Source organism: Theobroma cacao, chromosome 7, assembly GCF_000208745.1.
Source record: "Theobroma cacao cultivar B97-61/B2 chromosome 7, Criollo_cocoa_genome_V2, whole genome shotgun sequence".
In the NCBI taxonomy this organism is placed as follows: domain Eukaryota; kingdom Viridiplantae; phylum Streptophyta; class Magnoliopsida; order Malvales; family Malvaceae; genus Theobroma; species Theobroma cacao.
Window position 1 is genome coordinate 20,161,223 of NC_030856.1, and position 11,918 is coordinate 20,173,140.

The window sequence follows — 11,918 nt, forward strand, 5'->3', positions numbered from 1 at the left end:
TTGGACCAAGCATTGATGTTACGACTTACAGTGTTTCTACCTTAGCACCGGCTCGACCAAAATCTTTTCCACTATCTTATTGTATGAAACCTTGGTCCCCATTGGAGGTCTTTGGTGTTCACCCCTTATTGGGTCCTTCGGGTCTTTATAGTAAGACTTCAACATACTCACATGGAAGACTAGACGAGTCCTTAGCTTGGGCAACTGGTTTAGCTTGTAGGTAGCCTTATCCATTCTCTGAAACAATTTAAAGGCCCCTCATAACATACGCACCATCCCTTCTCCAAGCCTTGATGTCTCAAAATCAAGTGTAGCTTGACCATCATTAAACCCTCTTCCTCAAACTGCACTTCTTTTCTATTCTAATCTAATCACTTCTTAGTCCTATTACCTACCTTTTAAAGGCATGCACAATCCAAATCATGTTGTTTACGTCACCCTTTGGCACATTTGTAAGCTTCAAGGTAGGCCTTGTATAACTTGTCATAATTAAGTCAAGATTGATATCTAGTAATGTATCATGACCACTTAAATATTAAAAAGAGTCATAATGATTTGACTCAACTTTTTAGTCCCATATAATTATTATCCTATCATCTAATATCTCGACAAAACATAGAGCATGGTGTAATGACTAATCTAATTTTATCTTTGTCATTCTAGCACTTGATTCTAATAATCAAATTCATCATTAAAGAGGACAAACCCTTTTGTTGACATCTTCACATGCTTAGGCCTAGGGTTTATATGAGTTATTACTAATCAAGGTGCAATAGGATATTCTCCTTAGTTTGATCACTTAAGCTGATAGATTCTCTATTGATCATTGACTTACCTTCATGTGTTTCATTCTATATCCAATATTTATCCATCTTTAAGCATCTTTGATTAAGGCCCACTTTAGATAGTATCAAAAAGTAACGTTCCACACACAAGGAAATATAATAATCTAAAGTTTAAGGATCACTTGCATAACTATCATATGAGAGTTTATTTCGTAGAAAAATTGAGTGATATACTAAATGGGATTCTCATGAAGGTCATATTTAATGAAATTGTTCTTGTAACAAACAACCACATGTTAGTTCAAGTATCCTTAAACACTTGCCCACTTTACAAGTTAGGAGGAATATAACCACATGTCGATCTCTATGCTTTAGCAATATCCATTTTTCTTGATAAAACATTGACTATGAACAATTTAGGAATAACTAGGAGTAGAGCTAGCCAATTTTTGTTGGGGGTCAAAGACAGAGAAATAAGAGCAAAAACTTTTTGAGAGGGCCATTAAGACAAAAAAATATATGCCTTTTAAAAATATATATAATATATACAAGATTTTAAAAATTTTGGGTTAAATACACAAGGCTTTGTCCTTGGGAATAATGTTTTGATGCAATAAGGATATAATAATTATATAACCATTTATAATTCCTTATACAAAGCATATGACATTCCATGGATTTTATTTCATCTAATCGACATTTATAGTTCTTATAAAAATAAAATATGCCTTTCATTAAATGTAAATGCTTAAAAAACATAATGTATCTGTGTACAGTTGTTGTCGATTTTATCATGCAAGTGTACATATCGTAACAAGTAAGATAATAGTAAGTACAGTGCCAAATCTCATAAAGAATTGTCCCAACATTTGCTAAATACTAAAATTAACACAACTTAATCTTATTCAAACAACCAAATTAAAGTGATTAATGTTGAATGCAAAACTAAAACTAAATAATAGCTAAATTGAATCTAGAAGCTAATGGACAAAACTTTACTAGAGAAATTCAATTAATAAAAAATCTAAAATTTTAATATCCCTCAACACTTCATCTTAATCTTTTTTCTCTTTCTAAACTTGCTGCAATGGATTAAGTTCCTAACCTAGAGTCCCAATTTGTTTATAAGTCTCTATCGAGGTTCTTATAAGAATATCTCTCCCAATTTGTTTACTATATGTCTATATAAATTCATCTGAAGAAAGATTCATTAAGTTTATGCTCTAATCTTAGCTACATGCGACGCATAGATATATGTCTATCATATATGAAAGTCAAATCACCTAATTAACTAAGTAAATTTGAACATATGTTATTCCATTCATATCCTAATCTAACCTCCCTTCATTAAGTTGTATTTAGATATCCAAATCAATCTAATTGGTGATCAAGCTATTAGAAGTATTAAACATAAAATTGGAATAAACAACTCATATTTTGCAGATAAAGTATTCAAATTACATGTTAAGTTTAATCATAATCCTAGAAAAAGTAAATTAGTTCATAATATCTACTAAAAACATAATCAAAATAAAATCAACCATCAATCCAAGTAAAAGAAAGTTAGAAAAGAATAAAAGTAGATAGAGAAACTAAGAATTAAAGCTTTTGAATCTCAATCTTCTTCGATTTTCCCTTACTTTCTTGCTTTTGTTGATGGCTTCTTTTTCTCTAGAAAAGCTGCTTTGAATGCCTCATTTGAAACCTTTAAAAAATGCCCTTTAAATACCTCTCAAAAGCCTTAATTTCTCAAAAATTGTAAAAGTAGTATTTTTAAATCATGACACGACACCGCGACCTTCCTTTTTGGGCACCGCAACACCCTACTCTTAGCTACAATATGGTGCATTCTTCTTTTGGGCACCATGGCCTTTCCTTCGTTGGCGCCATGCTACTATTTTCTTTAGTCCTTGTATGGCAATTTGGGCATCAAGGGCTTTATGGCCTCCTTCTCTCCAAGGTTGCAACTTTCGTTTTCTTATGCTACCTTGTGTAAAAACTACAACAGTCCAACTTCTTCCAATGCGATTTTCACCTAGATTTGATCCAAACTAGGCTGTAACACCTCGTAGTTTGGTATGGTGGCTAATAGAGTTATGGGATACCAACTGAGGTTAATTAAAGCGTCTAAGAGTGTTGAAGGGTGAAAGGAATATTTTGAAATAAAATATTTCATATGCAACAAAATAATAATAAAATAATAATATCTTATTGAGGTCAAAGTTGTGGAGTTAAAAGGTGTTATAAAGCTAAACCAGGGCACAGTGAGATGCTTTGGAGCTTTAAATGGCCAGAGGAAAATTTTTGAATAAAATAATATTAAAATAATATAGATGTCAAATTGGTTACATTACATGAAGAATGTGTGATTTGTACAATTTGTCTAAGTGGGGGAATGGAAGTAAGAAAAATTTCGAAGAAAGGAAGCTTTAGTGGGGCCTTGTACTTTCATTAAATTAAGAGAGAAAGAATAAGTATATATTTAAATATTATAGTGACACTTTGGTGGAGTATGAATTTGATATTTTATTTGTACAAGTGTAAAAGAAGAAAAATAGAAGAAAATTGAATTTGAAGAAAAAAATTGGAGGACCTATGTCCAATTTCTCCATTTTAAGCTAAGTGTATATTTGATAAATATATTTTTATTTTGGAAAGCAAGATGAAATTCAAGATGAAATGCAAGTAAAATGAAATACAAGTGAGATTGTATAGCATGATGGAATTTGCATGTGAAGTTACTATTACATGCAAATGATTGCATGTAACATGGATAAAGCTTAGTAGGAGACATGTGGGATACCCACCATATGAAAGATGACAAAGAGAACAAGAACAAAGAATATTTAATTGAAAAAAACCATGCTTGAAATTTGAATGGGTACACATGGTGGTAGAGAAAGGATTAACAAGAAAAGAAATAAAGTAAGGATTGCATGAAATCCTTTTAGTTTTGAAAAAGGCCAAATAGGATTCAAGAGTGGAAAAATGCATGATGTCTTATTGGTTCATGGGATGGCAAAGGTTGCTGGCAAAGAAATTTTGCATGAAACAAACTAAAAGAGAATACCATTAGGACCAATGCATGGGCAAGGCAGTCTAATCGAAGGATAAAGAAATGGATAATGTAACACCCCATACCCTCGTATAATAGTCAACGTAACCATCCCGGTAAGACAAAAGACTGATTGATGCGAATTTATGTGCTAAAGAGCGATAAAAGGTGAAAGGAATGTTCAATAGTCAAATATTTCGCATGCACAGAAATAATAATTAAATAATAATATCTTTGTAGAGGATGAATTAGCAAGCTAAAAGATGATTTGGAAGTGAATTAGGACATAATAAGACCTTTCGGGATCAGAGGAGACAAGTGAAAAATTTTGGAATAAAATAATATTTTATTTAATAAAATAATATTAAAATATTAAAATTTTATCAGATATCGGAATTAGTCATGAAGAAGGAGTATATGGTCAATTCAAGTGGGGGAGAAGAAGTATGAATTTTGGAGACATATGATGTAAGCGAGAGTCGCATGTTTTTATTAAATCGAGCTAGCACGGGTAAGTAAATATTTAAATATTATGGTGATACTGTGTTGAAGTGCAACTTTGATATTTTGATTGTATACGTGTAAAGGAAGAAAGATAGAAGGAAATTGGAATTAAAACGTGTTAGAAGGACCAAATTGTAAAAGATGAAAGTTTGGAAGGTTATATGGTAAATAAAAGAAAGTTTGAGGATTTATGTGTAAATTTTAATATTTGAAGTTAAATGAGAATTTACCAACTAAGGAAGGTTGGATTATGTAGAATATGAGATAAATATGTGATTTGAATGGGTCAAAGAATAATTAAATAAAATATAACTTGTACATAGAGCATGAATAAAGAAATAAAAAGAAAAAAATATATAAAAGAAATGAGGAGATGGGCAGCCACCCATGTGTGAATCAAAGGGATCCAAATCTATTTTTAAATCATGTGAAGGATGGTAGGGGTTGGCCAAGTAAAGAAGCAAAAGAGAAATAAAAAAGGGGGACATTGACAAGTAAGCTTGTCATTGTGGGCCCCCACAATGCAGCAACATCAAGTAAAAATTTTATTTGTCTCTTTTCTTCTTGCCATTAGCCATTTATGAGACGAAGAAAAAAGGAGCTTGCTGTCGGTTTGTGAGAGAGAAAGTAAAAGGGAGCTTGCTGCCGTTTTGTGAGAGAGAAAGGAGAAAACTTGCTGTCAATTTGTGAGAGAAAAAGAAGGGAGCTTGCTGCCAGTTTGTGAGGGAGAAAGGAGAAAGTTGGCTGGAATAGGGAGGGAGGAAGAAACAGAGAAAGAAAAAAAAGAAAAAGCTGGGTTTTGTGGTGACCGACGAAAAAGAGAGAAAGAGTTGGGTTTTGTGGTGAACGGCGAAAAAGAGAGAAAGAGCTGGGCATTGTGGTGATCGGCAAAAAGGGAGATCCAGTGGGTATCCGGTTAATAAGGAAAGAGAAGAGAAATTTTAGGGTTAGAGAAAAGGGAGAGGAAGTCGACTATAGAGAGAGAAAATGGGTGGAGAAATGATGAAAAAAATAAATAAATAAAGAGAAAAGACAAAAGATAAATATGGAAAGGTGAATGATTTTAACAATACACCATGTGAGAGAAAAACAAGGAAGAAAAGAAACATGCAAAGGGAGGATTCGGCTTTGTGGGATTCTGGAGCACTCGATTCAAGAGAAATAAGCAAAAATAGAGAGAATCAGCTAAGGAAAGAAAGGAGAGAAAGGTGGAAGGCTTGGGTAGTAGGGGATTCAAGAGTAATTGAAGAAATATCAAGTGGGTCTCAAGATTCAAGAAACATAAGGTAGGGGTTTTTGTGTTTTAAGCTCATGGTTGGTTAAATCTAAGCAAAAATGGTGTGAATCATTTTGTGGCAGCTATAGTGACCATTGGTATGAGGAAATTATGAATTTTGTTCGGCGAAATCCAAGCTAAAATCAAGTGGTAAGCTTAATGCTACAATTTGAAGCTTATGATTGGTTTAGTATTGTGAGAATGATTGTATGCATATGTAGTGTTATTGTGATGTCATGGGTATGGTTGGAAGGCAATTATATTAATTGGAAGTTTGGTGTGTAGATATGTGTTGTTAGGAAAGGTTTAAAAGGTTATGGATGTTGGTGTGCATGAATGAATATTAATGTTATGCTTGGTGGCAACATGTAAATGAGGATGGTGGTACATGTAGACTTAGAAAATGTTTGATGGAAGAAAATTTATAGTTGTTGCCATATGCTAGGTAATTATTGTGGAAATGATGGATAAACTTGATAAATATCCTTAGACAAGATTTATATATGTGCTAGAGTCATAAATAAGTTATCGGTATCCATAATCTAAAGAATTACGCAAGTAAAGGATAAAGGCCACTTTGATAAAGAATGTGTCAAGATATAAGTTAGTTGAATAAGGATTCATGAGTGAAGGAAAAAGAGAAGCAGAAATGAGGTACACTAAAGATATTGAATTTGGATTGTTGCTAGGAAGTACAAAAGTAAAGGTAGTGTATTGTGGTAGCGTGCCAGAGGAAATAACGAGCGACTAGCAAGTAGCAATAGCTAGATAAGCCTCCGAACTAATAGCGATGTAACATCCCGCTATCGTAAGTTGAGTGAACTTGCATTAAAATGTTTTAGAATAAATGATTTTATGCTTGATTGAACCACTTGAATTATTTTACTGGTTTTTCTTAAAATTTGCATGGGAACTAGCCCTTGATGAAACGTTATATGTTATGAATGTGTAATATGATGAATCCTTGTGGTCCCATATTATGTTGATATATATGTGTTGTGTATTGATAATTAATATTGTGTGATAATTATAATCGAGCATGTGCACGATGTGGAGGTTGCACATGTCGGTGATGATGGGGTGAGGGAGTGTGGATGATGAGATTGCCTATGTGCGCGATGTGGGGGGAGCACATGATGGTAATAGTTGTGTGCAATGTGGGGGTGCACATGATGATGATGATATATGCCATGTGTGCGATGTGGGGGGAGCACATGATGGCAATAGATGCGCGTGATGTGAAGGTGCACATGATGACTCTAGCTATGTACGGTGCAGAGTACCCATGAGCTGGGTGAAGTGGTGATTCTATACATGGTAGTATATATATATATATATATATATGCTATAAATATGTTTTTTATATGCTATAGAAAAGGTTATGAAAATAATATGTGACTGCATTAAATATTGAGAAAACTTGATTATTGTCAATGTGCTTGATTTAATGTACAATGTGGCATGAGTGGATTTTCCTTGTGGTAGTGAAAACCCCTTAGATTTTANTTGTGTGCAATGTGGGGGTGCACATGATGATGATGATATATGCCATGTGTGCGATGTGGGGGGAGCACATGATGGCAATAGATGCGCGTGATGTGAAGGTGCACATGATGACTCTAGCTATGTACGGTGCAGAGTACCCATGAGCTGGGTGAAGTGGTGATTCTATACATGGTAGTATATATATATATATATATATATGCTATAAATATGTTTTTTATATGCTATAGAAAAGGTTATGAAAATAATATGTGACTGCATTAAATATTGAGAAAACTTGATTATTGTCAATGTGCTTGATTTAATGTACAATGTGGCATGAGTGGATTTTCCTTGTGGTAGTGAAAACCCCTTAGATTTTATCTGACCAGAATTTTGTTTCAGCGAGAATGCTTTTTCGTTACGATGAGAATCAATCTATTAGGCTTGACTTGCTTGAATTCTACTAAAGTTTTCACTCTTTAACTTCTTTGTTGTTCATGGATCCTTCATCATCAAGTGATTAAACAACCAAGGGTTTGAATGAAGGGTTTTTAATAAGAAATAAACTAAATTACATTATTTTTGAACTTAAGTGCATCATGATTTCTAAACCTTCCTTAACATTGCTTGTTCCCTTCTTATGTTCACTCACTAGGTTTATTCTCACGTTTTTAAACTTCATGTTTTAAGTTTTCTGAGTTAAATGTGACTGGTCCTAGGATGAGGTGCTCTTCCCTATCCATTGCTCAGTAGGTTTATGTCACGACCCGGTACTCCCCTCGAGGCCGTGACAACCGTCGCGGTACTTGGATAGACAGTCATTTCCTAGAATGCCAACCGAGACCCCGCAAGGCTTAATATCAGTATCTCATTTCCCCTGTGAGTAACCGTTGCCGAAAATCATGTTCTAGAAGATTTTAAGCTGTTTTCAACTCAAAACAAATAAAATAATAATTTTTGTCTCACAGGGGTATTTTGGTCATTTTTCTCCAAAAATTTCGAAACTGGCTAAAATGTAATATACGAGTACAAAACATATAATTTATAATCAAAAGTGAGTTTTAAAGTCTAAAATCTTCATTTAAAATGAAATTTCGATTATTTGGATATAATAAGAAAATAAAAGAAATGTTAAGTAAAATATTCTATTTTCTTATAAAACAATATTTTTAGAGTTATACGTAAATAATTTTTGTAGTGTAAAAGTTAAATAAATTCATACATACTGTAATACAGTAAGCCAAAGTATTTAATTTAATTTACAATAATAAGTGGACCCTCGAATAAACAAAAGTAAAGAGGACTATAAACCTACAGTTTGAATAATGCAAACCCAACGGTAGTCCTCGATGAGATAAGCTATCTACAGTCTAATCTGAGCCTGAAATGGAGGGAAAGAAGGGTGGTGAGATTATAAAATCCCAGTGAGTAAACAAACATCATTCAAAAGATATAAAGTTCGAGTAAAATGAGACTATTAAAACATTTCATCCAAATAAGTTTTTCATAACATAAGTATTCATTTCATTTAAATAGTCAACATGGCTTATGAGTATTTTAAAAAAAAACTTGGCTCCTGCCAAAATCATTCTCGAGGATACCTTGGCCGAGGCATCTTACCGAGTCCTCCAAGGTTGTAAAAATTTTGTATACACAAAAACATATTTTTAGTTTGAAAAACATAGCCATTCCTTAGCGTTAGCGGAGTTCATCGTCACAAGGTGGTTCGGCGTGACATGGACTCTAACCATACCTTAGGAGATACCCTACGCGCCTCTCCGATTGAGGTACATATTTATATCCAAATTTCGTGCCCTCTAATAGGCTGGTCCACAGAATCTGCCCATAGCAGCAAGCTAAACGCACCATATAATAAAATTTTAACAGCATGACAATGCTAATATAATATTACTTAGCCTACAAGGGTAAAATAAAATAATTCATAAAACACAGCTCAACCATCCATGCCAACACAATAACAATACAACATAAACCATCAATTTTCAATCATAAATCTACAACATACTAGTGGTCTCCAATTACTCTATTTTCAAAATCGTTATTTCGTTTCAAGACAATTTATAAAGTCTTTTCATTTAAACACATTTTGTTTACAAAACATAAAAATTTACCATTTGAACTCATTTTCATAAAATTCACCAAAATCGAATTAAAACATACTTTAGATAATTAAAATGATGGTAAGATTACTCACAATGTCTAGAGTGGGGATTTTCGAAATACTCAGACTACTGGTCTTCGGGTACAATTCTCTTGCCTTTATCGGAGGATTCACCACCTTGACACAGTACAAAATCGAGAAATTCACCACATTGGTACTAAAATGAAATTAAACTAATTTAGACTACTAATGCATGATATGGAATGCAAAATGTCCAATTAATCGCTTAAATGTAATATTCGACCTAAGTCACACTATACTCGGTCTAATCGGCTAAAATCTCCAATTTAACTCCAAATCAATTCTTTTCACTTTCTACACTCCAATTATACCCAAATTACCTCAGTGACTGTGAATGAGATTCAATTTATCAGTCCCGGATCAATAATCACACATGTCTATACATTGAGCAAAAATTTAGATTTTCACACCAAAATTTTCCATTTAATTTATAGCCTCACCAAACATCAAATATCACCAAAATATCATGAAATATCATCAATTTCAGCCTCAATATTCTCACTAGAAAATTCGCCCTCTTATGGGTAATGGGAGAAAATGAATTTTTTTCTTGTTGTGTTGTTTCTAAATATGCTAAACTAACTAAAAACACTAACATAACTTATAATCAAATCAATCCAACTTCATTCTCTCTCCATACCCATTTGGCCAGCCATGAATTCACCATGAAAACATGAAATTTAATCATGAAAAATAAGGAGAAATGCATGAGAAAGGTAGATCATAAGTTAAAATCAAGAAATTTTACCTTTGATTGCTTGATTCCTTGAAATCCCACACTTTCTCTTCAATTTTCCCACCTAGGTTTTGTGTTTTTCCTTTCCTCTCTTTGTTCTTACTATGGCCGGCCACATGAAGAGAAAATGGGATAAATATGGGCTGATTTTTATGGAAAATAATAAAATATTCTTACTTGACACATGTCACATGCTTATTAGTCCATTTTTCCTTTTTTTTTATACTTTAATAATTATGCTTCCATTCTCCACCACATGATTAGTCAAAGGTCAAAATGAGGATAAGGGAAGACCATGTGCTGGACAAGTGTCATGGTGGTGAAAAATTATGATTTTGCCCTTTGAGTGACAAAATTACCATTTTGCCCATAGGGTGGCAAAATTACGATTTTGCCCCTAGGGTGGTAAAATTACCATTTTACCTCTATGCTCCGAAAAATATCGAGATTACAATTTTTCACTTCTCAACCTCAAATTATACTCCAATAAGTCAAATACGATCAAAATCTTTCAAAAAAATTCTCATTTTGTCCTCGAGTGGCAAAATTACCATTTTACCCCTGATAGCAAAATTTCCAATTTGACTCCAATTCGATCCTCGAACTCCGAATCACCATTTTAAGTCATTCTAGGACTTTAAAATTCTTAATTTCAACTTAAATTCTCTATTTGATCTAGTTCGAAGCTTAGTTCAACTTAGTTATACTATTAAGTACACTACCAACTTTTAACGATTTTCGGGGCTTTCTTAGCATGCAAACATGCTATCCATCACATGCATGTCATGACAAGTATTTTATAAGGTCAGGCTTTACAGCACTACCCCCTTTAAAATAAAATTTTGACCTCAAAATTTCACTTACCGGACTCGACGAAAATATGTGGGTATTGGCTTCTAATCTGTTGCTCGACTTCCCACGTCATCTCCTTCATTCGAGCATTCTTCCACAATACTTTCACTATTAGAATGCTCTTGTTCCTCAGCACTCGATCCTTTCGATCTAGAATACGTACCGGCTGCACCTCGAACTTCAAATCTTCATGCAACTCAATTAGAGGTGTCTTTAGAATATGCGAAGGATCAGGAACATACTTTTTGAACATCGAGACGTGGAAGACATTATGAATCCGATCTAACTCCGGGCGTAATTCAAGTCTGTAAGCCACTGGCCCAATTCTTTCAATTATACGAAATGGTCTAATATTTCTCGGATTAAGCTTTCCCCACTTCGCGAATCGAATCACACTTTTCATTATCCAATAAATAACATAAATTATCACAATAATGTAATCTAATAAGATTTAATACTTGAAATTTTCAAATTATTACCTTTCCAAGGAGAAACCTTAAGAAAAACTTTATCGTCGACTTCAAACTCCAAATCTTTCCTTCGTTTATCAGAATAACTATTTTGCCTATCTTGAGCTGTCTTTAATCGCTCTCGAATAATCTTGACCTTGTCATTTGTTAGATCAATCAATTCCACATTAAACAATTTCCTTTCTCCCACTTCATCCCAACAGAGTGAAGTTCGGCACTTCCTTCCATACAAAGCCTCGTATGGTGCCATCCCAATACTAGACTAAAAACTGTTATTATACGCAAACTCTACCAATGACAAATGTCTTCCCAACTCCTAATAAAGTCAATGACACAAGCTCGTAGCATATCTTCTAGAGTCTGAATAGTTCTCTTAGATTGACCATCTGTCTGCGGATGAAAGGCAGTACTAAATCTCAATTTAGTTCCGAGAGCTTCCTGAAATTTCGACTAAAATCGAGAAGTAAATCAAAGGTCTCGATCTGACACAATAGAAACTGAAACTCCGTGTAACCTCACAATCTCATCTATATAAAGTTTCGCTAGTTTCTC